Source organism: Camelus bactrianus, chromosome 2, assembly GCF_048773025.1.
Source record: "Camelus bactrianus isolate YW-2024 breed Bactrian camel chromosome 2, ASM4877302v1, whole genome shotgun sequence".
Classification (NCBI taxonomy): Eukaryota; Metazoa; Chordata; class Mammalia; order Artiodactyla; family Camelidae; genus Camelus; species Camelus bactrianus.
In genome coordinates, this window is record NC_133540.1 from 104,372,178 (window position 1) to 104,384,074 (window position 11,897).

An 11,897-nucleotide genomic window follows, 5' to 3' on the forward strand; every position below is an offset into this window, starting at 1 on the left:
TATCACCTTCTCCCCATTTTCCTTCTCTTACTCCTTCATTACTTCCTTGAAGAAGTTCCTTTGAAGAACACCACACTTGTGCTCAAACTTTTAGAATCTTTTGGAAATACATGTTCTACTAACGTATTAACATTACTTTGTTGGAGGAGGTATTTAAACATTAATCACCACTATAAAGCAGAAAGGGTTATTTAATCACAGGATATGGCCTTTGGAAAGGTGCCAAGTCTAGATATAAATACTGAAATGTAAAAAAGTAAAGAATTAAGGATGACATGACAAAATGCTGTAAAACTGCAGGAAAGGTTGTACAAGTTTGATTTCTCTTATTTTTTATTTGCCTGATTTTCTCAGATATTTGTTAGATAAAATTCAGACCCAATATTACATAAAGCACATTTCCATTAAAAACATCTTACAGATTTTAGTGATAGTATGAAATCTTTTTTCCATGCAAAAAGGCATAGTGTTAGACAAGCAAAATAGTAAAATAAATTAAAACTTCAGATTCAATTTATGCTGTAAAAACTATGACTTATCAACTTCAGTCATCATAATTGCTTCCAGGGTTTAGTTATGGGATAGATGAATCTTTATGGATGACCTAGGATGGGATAAATCATCAGTGAAATGAATCCAAAGTTAAATCTCAGCAGTCTATGAAACATCTACTTGTTTACTGTGATGTACTGACACTACACACAGAGAGCAAGGTGTGGAACCCTTTAGAATTTTATCATCTATTAAATAGTAACTACTGGATAGATACTTAACTTGTATTATACATCCATCTCAGGAATACTGGGTGTGTTTCAGAAAATTAATAAGCAAAAGGAGATAATGGCTGGAGGGAATAACAATTCTATGCAGTTCTTCCTCCCTTAGGACCTCTATGCAGTCTTTGGGGTCCCAGATTGTTGTATTGGGAGGTCTCTGATGTACAATGAATAGGTACTGAGCAGCTAAGATGTTGGCTCAAATCATGTAAAAAAATCACTTTATTTTCCAAGGTCAATTTAAAAAGAGGACAACCATCAACAACACACCACAGTGACAATGAAATTTTATGTCATAACTTGCTAAAATGTTAGGGAATGCCACAGACACTTTATATGTAAATACATTTATCTCCCTTGACTATTGAGTACCTTAGGTGTTATATTCAAATTTCTACACTTTGTTTTCATACACTGTACTTGGTACTTACTTTCTGGTCTTTTCTTGTTTCTTTAGTGAAGGACACTGAGGGGATAGATGTACAAAAATGCTATAATTCACATTTCTTTTTGTCTGGATTATTCCAAACTTTAGATTTTAAGCCTGAATATAAAGAAGCCAGGAAACAATGTGAAGAATCAAAGGCAGAGTCAATTTAGACATACATAGATTTTAGGATTTTTATAAAATACTTCTGATTACTTCTGCAATATGCGATTCGATAATTTCACTTTTTTTTCTCTTTTTAAGTTAAACACATACTGAGGGTGGGCCAGTTCATTTATGGCTTTTGAAAGCTTGTCGAGGTGGTTTTATAATTAAACCCTTCCAGGTAGCAGGAAATTTTGCTTGCCTGCCCATTTAACAGCTGTGTTCCCAGCTGGATCTGTTTGTTATAAATGAAAATGGCTCTTTAAATTTACATTCTTTGCATGACCAGGCTTGGCATTGGATGCAGCTTCTGGACGATGCCAGAGATAGGCACCAAAGGGTGTCGGATTGAAACACTGGATCATAGTGTGTTAGATAGCATTATCAGCCACAATTGTGTATTTCTATTAAAGTCAAGAGATGTGACCAATGGATCTTTGAAAAATGAATTGCTTCCAGTCTTTGAATGTTTCTGTAATGTGACTGAGATGAATTCTCATGATATGTCTATGGCACATAATGAAATGTGAAATATGCAAGAATAGAGATTATGGCAATATAGGACACTTGTTGATCCGAAGGATGACACTACTTTGCTTCAGGCCATGGGCTCATGGGAGAAGTGAATCATTTCTTCAGATAGTACCCATCAGACATCACAGAATGGAACGATGCATTCCTAGTTCTTGCTTTTAGAGTTGTTTTGCTTCACCGTTCACCATCTTTGCCTTCTTTATTGAAGTCAATGGGCTGCACAGACTTTCCACTGGACAAGTCCCTGAAGGGTTTATATAGATTTAATAAAAATCCTAAAGATTCTATCAGTACAAAAAAGGCTGAAAAGAGGTAAAGTTGCTTTGTTTTTCTAAACAGCATTTTCAGTTAATATTTATGGGAGAGTGTTGGGGGAATGAAGCTACAAAAATCTACCAAAATAGAAACATGCATTTTTACTTCCATAAAAATTGTTTAAGTTATCATTTAAAAAATATATGTATTTAACTATATACAAATATTTTCAAAAGCCTCATCTGTGAAAATCAGTTGTATACAATTAAAATTGACTTTCCTCTAGTTTTTTGGAGAAGATTGTTAACTTGGGGTACTTGAACCTCTTGTGAGTACATCCTTAAACAAACTAACTGTAAAGAAAATGCATGTGTATATTTAAAAAATGTGTATACATATCGTGAACTTCTCTGGGGAGAAAGTTCTTTACTTTAGCTTAGTTTTTTTTTTTTTTTTTTTTTTTGCAGATTTTGGAAGCAATCCAAAAATGGTTAAGAACCACACCTATGTAGTACATTTTTTTTCTGACTCATTTTGTTAACATTTTTAATTGAATGAGTTATTTTAATCTGAAATGTTTGTCCCTTCACTTCTACCCAGCAGTCTACAATCCCAAAATACCACATGAAAAAACAAAACAAACGTCTTTCATTCATTTGCATTCTTTCTGATTTCATAAATTTTCATCATTCATTATTCTGTTTTGCACTATCTGGTGAAATTTTTAGTATTGAATATACATAATTGAAATACAGAGAGACGTAATTCAGGTATCTTTTCAGTAAGTTAAGTGGACACTGTTTTTGAGCAGGAGTTCTTGGGTTAATAGCTAACAAAGTAGTTTTTCACTTTTTTATTTTTGTTATCACAAACATTGCACTGATGGATGGTAAAGTGTGGAAATACCTCATTAAGATTTCCAGCAAAAGCTAGTGTTTATTTATAATAGAAACTATTTACAACATATCAAAAGAGATGAAATCTTAGGTCATGTGACTATGTTTCTGTGCATTTATCTTTCAGCATTGAGATCAGATCCTTAGGGACATGAGCTCATCTTTCCGGGCAAATAAAATTAGTACCTACGGTTCAACTTTCTTTCCATTTGCATTAATTGAAATTCTAGCACCAGGTCCCATTTAAAACTTAGCATCTGCATACTTTAGTTAAGATCCCTAAAATGATGCTATTGATTTATACTACTTCACCAAAATGATTTTTGTATTAGCATATAACACCCTTTATATCTGTCATTAAAATTGGTTCTGCTTATACACCACAAATTAAGAGGAAAAAAGTACATTATTCAGTCAAATCTTTTTCCCCAGCATTTTGAGAAGTATTAGTAAGAAAATTCCATTTATATTAAAGTTAATTCTTATTACCTTATGTAGTGTTCCCTGAATTAGTAATTTGTATTTTTGATCATTTTTCACGTGCCAAGTAAATACTTTACGTTCAGTTTCTCATTTAACTCTCCTCACGTATACAGGAGGTTGGAGCTGTTATTATTTTTATTTCACAGGTGAGGAAACTGAGACTTGCCCAAAACTACACAGGTGATAAGTAGTTAAGCCAGGCTGATGACAGATGACTACAACATTATACAGTTGATCTTCAATATTCCTGGATTCTGTATTCCGAATTCACCTACTTGCTAAAATTTATTTCTAACTCCCAAATCAATACTTACTGTACCGATGTGGTGATTCACAGACATATGCAGAGCAGCAAAAAATTGGAGTCTCTAGACACGCCCCTTCCCAGCTGAGGTCCAACAAGGCTACACCCTGTCATCTTGTTTGAGCTTTCCTATTGCAAGCAAGTATTCTTGTCGTGGTCTATTTAGTGCCATATTTTTTGCATTTTTGTAATTTTTGTTGGTGATTTCTCTGTTTAAAATGGCGCTCAAGCAGAAGTGCTGAAGTGCTGTCTAGTGTTCCAAAAGGCAAGAAGGCTGAAATAGCTTTATGGAGAAAATACGTGTGTTAGGTAAGCATCTTTCAGGCGTGAGTTATAGGGCTGTTGTCTGAGGGCTCAATGTTAATGAATGAACCATATATATGAAATAAAGTGTCCATAAACAGAGCACACATAAAACACGATTACATACTGACCAGTTATAGGACAAAAATGTGACAAGAGGCTCCCAGGAACTTAACCCTGTGTTTCTTCCAGGAACAATGGTTCAGTATTGGTTAATTCACTGTTCACAGCAACTGTATAGAACAAAACTGTCATGAATAATGAGAATCAACTGTACTGCCCTTCAAGAAGAATCACCTTTATTGAAGACTTAGTAGTTGACATCAGTCATCTAGTTTTATTTTTCCCCAGGTCAAGCTACACATGAGGCATTAAGGTACGATTGCCATCCTGCTACTGGGTAATTGTGTGATATCTGAATCAGGCTGTCTTCAGAGCTGACTCTCTTTACCATTGTGGAACAAAGGCTGGTCATTCATTAATACCCTTTGTTAAAACTTCCAAATAAGAGCACTGCTCTGTACATCTTGAATCATCATTTATGGAAGTTCTATGCAGCTCATAATTCTATGAAACAAACACCACCGGAACAAAACAATGAGACTGTAAAATAACAGCTGTTCAGCAATGCTGGACTAGCCCTCTGTATCTTCAGAATATGTGGCTCTTTTTGTGCAATAATTTTGGAATGACTTAAAAGTTCCTGTGCCCTTCTGATTGCTTTCATTCCACAATCTTCTTTTTTTACTTCAAAATTCCATTAAGAGGCTTTATATTCAAAGTTTGTGTTACACAGGGGAGAAACATGGTACAGTGTGGAATATATGTAGAAGACTAGCCCTCTTCGCCCCCAAGTACTTTTCTCTGTTATCTGATCTAGACGCTAAAATCATATCATTATAGAAAAATTTTGGTCTAACGTCCTTTAGAATGCAAATAAAACTTGGGAGGGGGAGTGCTTTGTATCTGAACTGTTAATAAGATTTTATACCTGGAGATGCTGGAGCCAAGAAGGGACACTTCAGCAGGTGAAAGGGGCCTTCAAGGTGACCTACAAAAAGACAGATTTTCCTACTTCAAGCTTTGTTGCTTTGTTAATTCCGTGATCAGAAAACAACCAACCAAGCAACACACACACACACACACACACATACACACACACACACACACATCCTGTGGTGGAAGTTGGAAGGAGGTAATTAGTGAGGCATTAGAAAAAATGGACTAATCAACTTTATAATTAAGCCAGAGCAGAGGAGGAAAAGCAAGTGTAACAGTGTATGTCAAGACTGCAAAAAGTCTTTGTATGTCATGATATAGGAGATTATAGGGATAAAATCACAGAGAAGCAAAGTGATCTTGTTCATATGCATGTCCTTTCTTTGCCAGCTGTCTTAACCATGAGTAACAATGGTGAGGCTCTGGCTTTAAAATACTTGGCATTTGTTTCACTCCCTTTCTCTCTTGTGTTAGCAACATTCTTACCTACAGTCACCTCCCGTCACCTGCGAAGCAGCAGCACTTCGCCTGTCAGTAGCTCATGACTATCCCGCTCACCCACCTCTCAGAGAGGAACTTGGCAGCTCTGTAGAGAACCAACAGTTCTCTTCTTTCATGCTGTTAGAACACTTTATTCATCCCTCTAGAAAAGCACTTATCAAGTCGCATTACATTACTTTTCTCATACATCACCTTCTCTATCTCTATAATGTCAGCTCATAGAGCTGACAAATTCATCTCTTCAGTTTGGCATTCTCACCACTCAACAGGTTTTCAAAAAAGGATTGCTGAAGGAATTAATATTACGATTATTACAATGATCAGTTTGTCAGATTCTTTCTAATTATTGATTTTTGTATCCACATATCACTAGAGACTTTCATTTTTCCTTCCAGCCCATCAGTGATTTCTCTCTCTTATTACGCATATGTTAGTTATTCTGCTTTTAATTCTAGGTTACAGCTATGGCTGCAGCATACTTTTTTGTATCATATGAATAACCCTCTAATTCTGCCTAGATATTTTTCTCATCCTCCCGTTATTGAGCTTACATTCCTTTATTTTAATGTCAATAATTTCCAATTTAATTTGTTTTATGAGAACTCCATTAGAGATTTCTTTTTAACAATGCTTTTTATCACCTTTTTCTGAATCTTCAATCCTCTAATAAAGTTATTTTCTAGAATACCAAATGAAGCTTCCTTCTGTCAAAAAAATTTAGTAGCCTTGAATAAATAATTCCATTTTGTCCTCATGGATCATCTGGTTCATTATTACAGGATGATATTCTCATATTCTTCATAAATGACATGATAGTATAAGAAATATATTACTCATGTTTTGGAGATCTAACAAATAAAATTTTATTATAGAAAATTAGCAAATGAATGTTCCCAATTCTGAAGGAATTTTTTATAAAGTTAATTATCTTCAATATTAGCTCTTTATTCATTCATTGAAAATACTTTTATTAGGCACCTAGTCATGTATAATATATAGATTACACATAGATTCTTGGTAGATAGAAGAGTTTTTAAAAAATCCATATTCAAATGGATCCCTCTTAAATTATTAGGGATTTAAATGTAACTCATTTTGGTGGCATTGTTACCAAACCAAACTTGGGTCCACTTGTCCATGCTCAGTAAAGCCAATCTGTTGACATCGGGCTGCGGTGAAGGAAAGAGCAGCATTTACCCCAGGGCACCAAGCAAGGAGTCCAGGTAGCGAGTGCTTAAAAGGCCTGAACTCCCTGAAGTCCCCGAAGGCTTTCAGGGAAAGGTTTTTAAAGACGGGGGTGGTGAGGGGGGTGGGGGTGGGGGGGGCGTTGTGAGGTGTGTGATCAGCTCATGGACATTCTTCTGACTGGTTGGTGGTGAGGTAATCAGGGGTCAGCATCATCAACCTTCTGGTTCCAACTAGTCTGGAGTCTACATTGCCTCTTCAACTTTGTGAGGGTTTTAGTATCTGCAAAACAGCTCAAAGGATATGGCTCAGAATATTATCTATAGTCCTTGAGGAGGAGCTAAAGGTCCTTGACTTTGTTTAATGGCTAAACTATTATTATTATGTCTTGCTTGACTGTTTTTTTCTTTAAGCATTTTCTAAATTTTCTGATTAAGTTTACTCTCTGGAACTCAGGGAAGACCTAGGAGGCTAAAGGTTTTCTACAGACAAGAGGCAGGTGGAGGACATGGTGGGGGTGGGTCTGTTCGGAAAGGCCCCATAGGGTCCTGCTTGTATCACTGATGTTTATAATATGGTGTCACGTTGGATATTACTTAACTCAGAGAATTTCTCTGAGCAATGATCATTTCTAAAAAAATTCAAGTCTCTTTTCCCATTTTATCTTCATAGAACTTTCATTTACCCTAAGAAAAGCCACATTTCTCCTTCCTAAATAAGACCTTTAATGTTGTATTTCTCTAGATTCAAACCCAAAGATTAATAGACCCTGGAATTCTTGTTTGTTTGTTTGTTTGCTTCAAAGGCACTATCACAGAAGGATGTTTTGTCCCAGCCTTGATTCAGGAGAAATCTCAATTAGATTGTCCATGCATGTGCACACATGATACAAGGTTTCTTCTGAACACGACCACTTTCCTTTGTAACTTACCAGTATTCTGAGGTATTGCAGGGAGAGTAGTGGGGTAGAAAGGTTCTCCATGTAGGACAGGTTTGGAGCAAAATCCCGAGATGTGATCTGGCATCATTCTTGCCAGTGACAGCGGATCATATGATGATAGCTCTTGAATGAAAGTCTACCCAGTACCAGCAGGAGGGACAGCTGGATATTTCTAACACTCAGACATTTGAAAGCTTCAGGTCTGAGTCCTAGGTTGGCAGTCTCTAATAAAAGAACAAATGAAAATTAGTAGGTATTTTATCAAAATCTGTCTGAAATTGCTCTGTGAAGCATCAACCACATTTCTATTAGGAAGTTTTGGCAATGATGGGCACAGGCATTGGTGTTCTTGACTTAGGCATTCATTAACTCAAGCCATTTTTTGAAATGAGGTGGATTATACATAAATTAATAAGCAACAACAAAAAGAGCAGCCAAAAAGGGCAGTCTCTGAGCCTGGGAGTGGACATCAGTGACCTCAGCATTCGAGTTAAGCACCTTCAGTGCATACCTGTGATTAAGCTGCTTTTGCCATTAGTTGCTATAGGAGACATTATCACAGCCAGTCGGTACTGAAAGAGAAGAAAATGGTAACGCTAGGAAATTGCTAAGGAGGATTAATCAGTAGGATTTACTTAAGAGTCTGCTATCCTTCTCTCATTTCTCCACCCCAGGAACTCTGAATAATAATTTGGTAAGCATTTTAGGAAAGGGTCAGGAGTTTTTAAAGAGTAGGTGGAATAGAGCCAGATAAACACATATATTTTTATTTTTATTTGTTTAATTTAATTTTAATTTTTTTATTGTGGTAAAATGCATCTAATGTAACATTCACTAGGAGTAACATTTTGTACATTCACGATGTTACACAACCATCACCACTATCTAATTCCAAATCATTTTCATCACCTCAAAAGGAAGCCTCATATCCTTTAAATAGTTACTCTTCATTCCCCCTCTCCTCTCAGCTTTTGGCAATCATTAATTTCTTTTTTCTCCCTATGGAGTTGCCTAGTCTCCACATTTCATGTAATGAACGCATCTGTGGCCTCTCATGACGGGTTTCTTTCACTTAGCGTGATGTTTCAAGGCTCATCCATATTGTAACAGGTATCAGTACTTCATTCCTTTTTGTGGGGGAAAATATTTTGGTGTATAGATATACCATAATTTGTTTATCCATTCATCAGTTGATGGACATTTGGGTTGCTTCCACATTTCAACTATTGTGAATAGTGCTCTTGTAAATACTCTCCTATGAGTTTTTGCTTGCACACCTGTTTTCAGTTCTATCCAGTCGTGGAATTGCTGGGTTATATGGTAATTGCATGTTTAACTTATTGAGGAACCACCAAACCATTTTCCACAGTCGCTGCATCATTTTATATTCCCCAAAGCAACATACATTCCACTTTAATTTGTAATTAAACAAAAAGAAAAATAGCTGCAGTGTGGAAGATATCTAAAAGTTATACAAGGATATTATGAAGTGCTAAATGTTAATAATTTGAAATCTCAAGTTAATAGATATTTTGGACAATATAATACTCAAAAATTGGCACTTAAGCCGAAAATTTGTACAGATTAATAACTACTACTAAATCCTTGCCCCTAAAATGATGGTTTTATAGGTGAATTCTACTACATTTCAAAGGAATATGTGTCTATTTTACACAATTTATTTCTTCTACTAGAAAAGAAAAGACATGCAACTTATATTTGGATGTGAGTGTAACTTTGATATCTGTATCAGTCAGGGTCCCAGCAGGAAGCGGTTGGCACACTCATACTGGGGAATGGTAGAGATTTTAATGAAGGGACTCTACAGCTGTTTGGGTTGACTTTCAGAAAACCAATAGAGAATAGTTTTATACTCAGACTTACAATAAAAGAAGCCAATGTCACTTTTTGACCTTAAAGGGTAATTTGAGAGAATAATTTACAAAATCCAGGTGGAGCTGGGACCTTTGGTAGAAGGTTAGATGCATTGAACTGCAATCTAACAGAAAGAGAATTGGGAGAGTAAATACCCAGACTTCACTCACATCCTGCCCTTGCGTCTCCTGCCAGAAGGAGGTTATGGACAATGGTACCAGAATCCAGAGGGCAAGACCCCACTGATGGAATCCATTCAGTCACATTCTGTGATACAGAGCAGAGAGAAGAATAGAGAATAAATCCAGAAGGGTAAATGAAAAAATATCCAGCAGAGTATCAAAACTAGATGAAGACACTATGGGAAAATGAATATGTGAGCCAATTTCTCTCTTGAGCACAGATTAAATTTTTCTAAATATTAATTAGCCAACAAAATTCAGCAGCATATTTAAAAAAACACACCATGAATCAAAGATGACTTATCTCAGGAATGCAAGGACAGTTAACATCAGAGCATGTAAAAACATAATTCATCACATTAATGGATGGAGGGTAAACATTCTATGATCATCTCAATGTACACAGAAAAAACTTGGGAAATGTTCAAAATTCATTGGAGGTTTTCTTAAAAAGTTCTTTTAAAAGTAGGAATAAAAGGAAATTTCCTTAATCAGATAAAATCTATCTTTCCTTACTACTACTGACACCTATCCCCAATTGCAATATAAAGCAGAACAAGTGGACAAATGCAAACCAATACCAAATGTTATATTTAATGAAGAAATTTCAGAAGCTTCCTTTTACTATTAGGAATTAGGCAAAACTCTCATATGCTATGAAGTTCTGTCTGATTAAATACAAAGGGGGGAAAAGGCATGTTTGTGAATTAAAAGGAAGAAGACAAATGTTCAGTATTTCTAATTAATTGATCATTGGTCAAAAAAAAAACCAAAAAAACAAAAACAACAACCAGACAATTAGCAGACAAACTATTAGAACTATTAAGACAGCAAGATAAATATGCAAAAATCAATAGCATTTATTTGCAACAGCAAGCGAAATAGAAATAGAAAATAGGACATATTTTTACAATATTTACAATCATACTAAAGACCATGAAGCTTCCAGAAATTACCCACTCAGTTCCTGAAGTAACGAAGTTCAGAACTCATTCCCAATGCCTTGTTTTCTTCTGACTTCTAATTCACCATTGTCTGAAATACTTCCCAAAGCTGTCCACTTCTCTTCACCTCTATTACTATCACATTGGTTGAAGCAAACATCATGTCTGGATTTCTGTTTAGTGAAGTCACCAGAGACAAAATTAATAGCTGACAGACTAGGAGAAAATATTTGCAACATTAAAAAAATAAAACTTTTAATTTTAGAATGGTTTTATATTTATCAGAAAGTTGCAACGATAGTACAGAGATTTTATATATACCCTGCAGACAATTTTCCCTATTGTTAACATCTTATATTAGTATGAGTTCTTTGTCACAACTAATGAATGACATATTATTTATCAAAATTTATAGAAAATTTCATTTACTTTATTCATATCCTTTAGTTTTCTTAATCTAGCATCATTTTTCTGTTTCAGAATACTGAAAATATTCTTACATTAATCAATAATAAAAATGTAAAAAAAAACCTGTGGATGGCATTTTATACATTTGGCAAAAATGAGAAAATTGGATAACTCATGACTGTTAAAGATGGCAGGATTTGGGAATCTTGTACTTTATGTTTGAGAGTCTAATTTAGTGAAGTGTATTTTAGAGAGCAAACTGCAAGTATTTTAGTAAAACTGAGGAGGTACCTACTCAATTGGGACATATATATCCAGGGATCTTGCCTTCAAATATAAAGGAGACATTTATGAGGCAATTTACCATAGTACTGTATGAATAAGAAGTTGGAGGCAACCCACATGTTTATCATATATGAATGGGTAAATGACATGTAGTTATGCATATCATAGAATATTAATCAGAAGAATAAACCTAGTTTTGCATAAAGGAACATATACTAGATACCAAAACAATGTTAAATGGAAACATTAAGAAATAGAACATAATTTACAGCACCATGCCATTTATATGCTTTTAAAAATATAGATGAAAATAACACACTATTTTTACAAATAAACATAGAAATTAATCTAAAAGCCTTTCATTAAATACAAACTCTGCTGCTTCAGGAGTAGGGTTAACTTGGATAGCGGGTAAAGAGGAAAGACAAGCAAATA

General features: G+C 35.1%; 1 long non-coding RNA gene across 2 annotated transcripts; it reads right to left on the reverse strand.

The window, feature by feature from the left end:
• Window positions 1-304: 304 nt before the first annotated feature.
• On the reverse strand, window positions 305-10,926 carry LOC141574230 (uncharacterized). Of its 2 annotated transcripts, none has more exons than XR_012501084.1 (7): window positions 10,786-10,926; window positions 9,814-9,910; window positions 8,280-8,340; window positions 7,760-7,992; window positions 5,135-5,194; window positions 4,275-4,376; window positions 305-2,146 (listed from the first exon to the last, which is right to left on the reverse strand). It is a non-coding gene; the product is annotated as an uncharacterized LOC141574230 (long non-coding RNA). The 2 variants fall into 2 exon arrangements; XR_012501085.1 differs by having other exon boundaries at window positions 10,782-10,923.
• Between the last annotated feature and the right edge of the window lie 971 nt (window positions 10,927-11,897).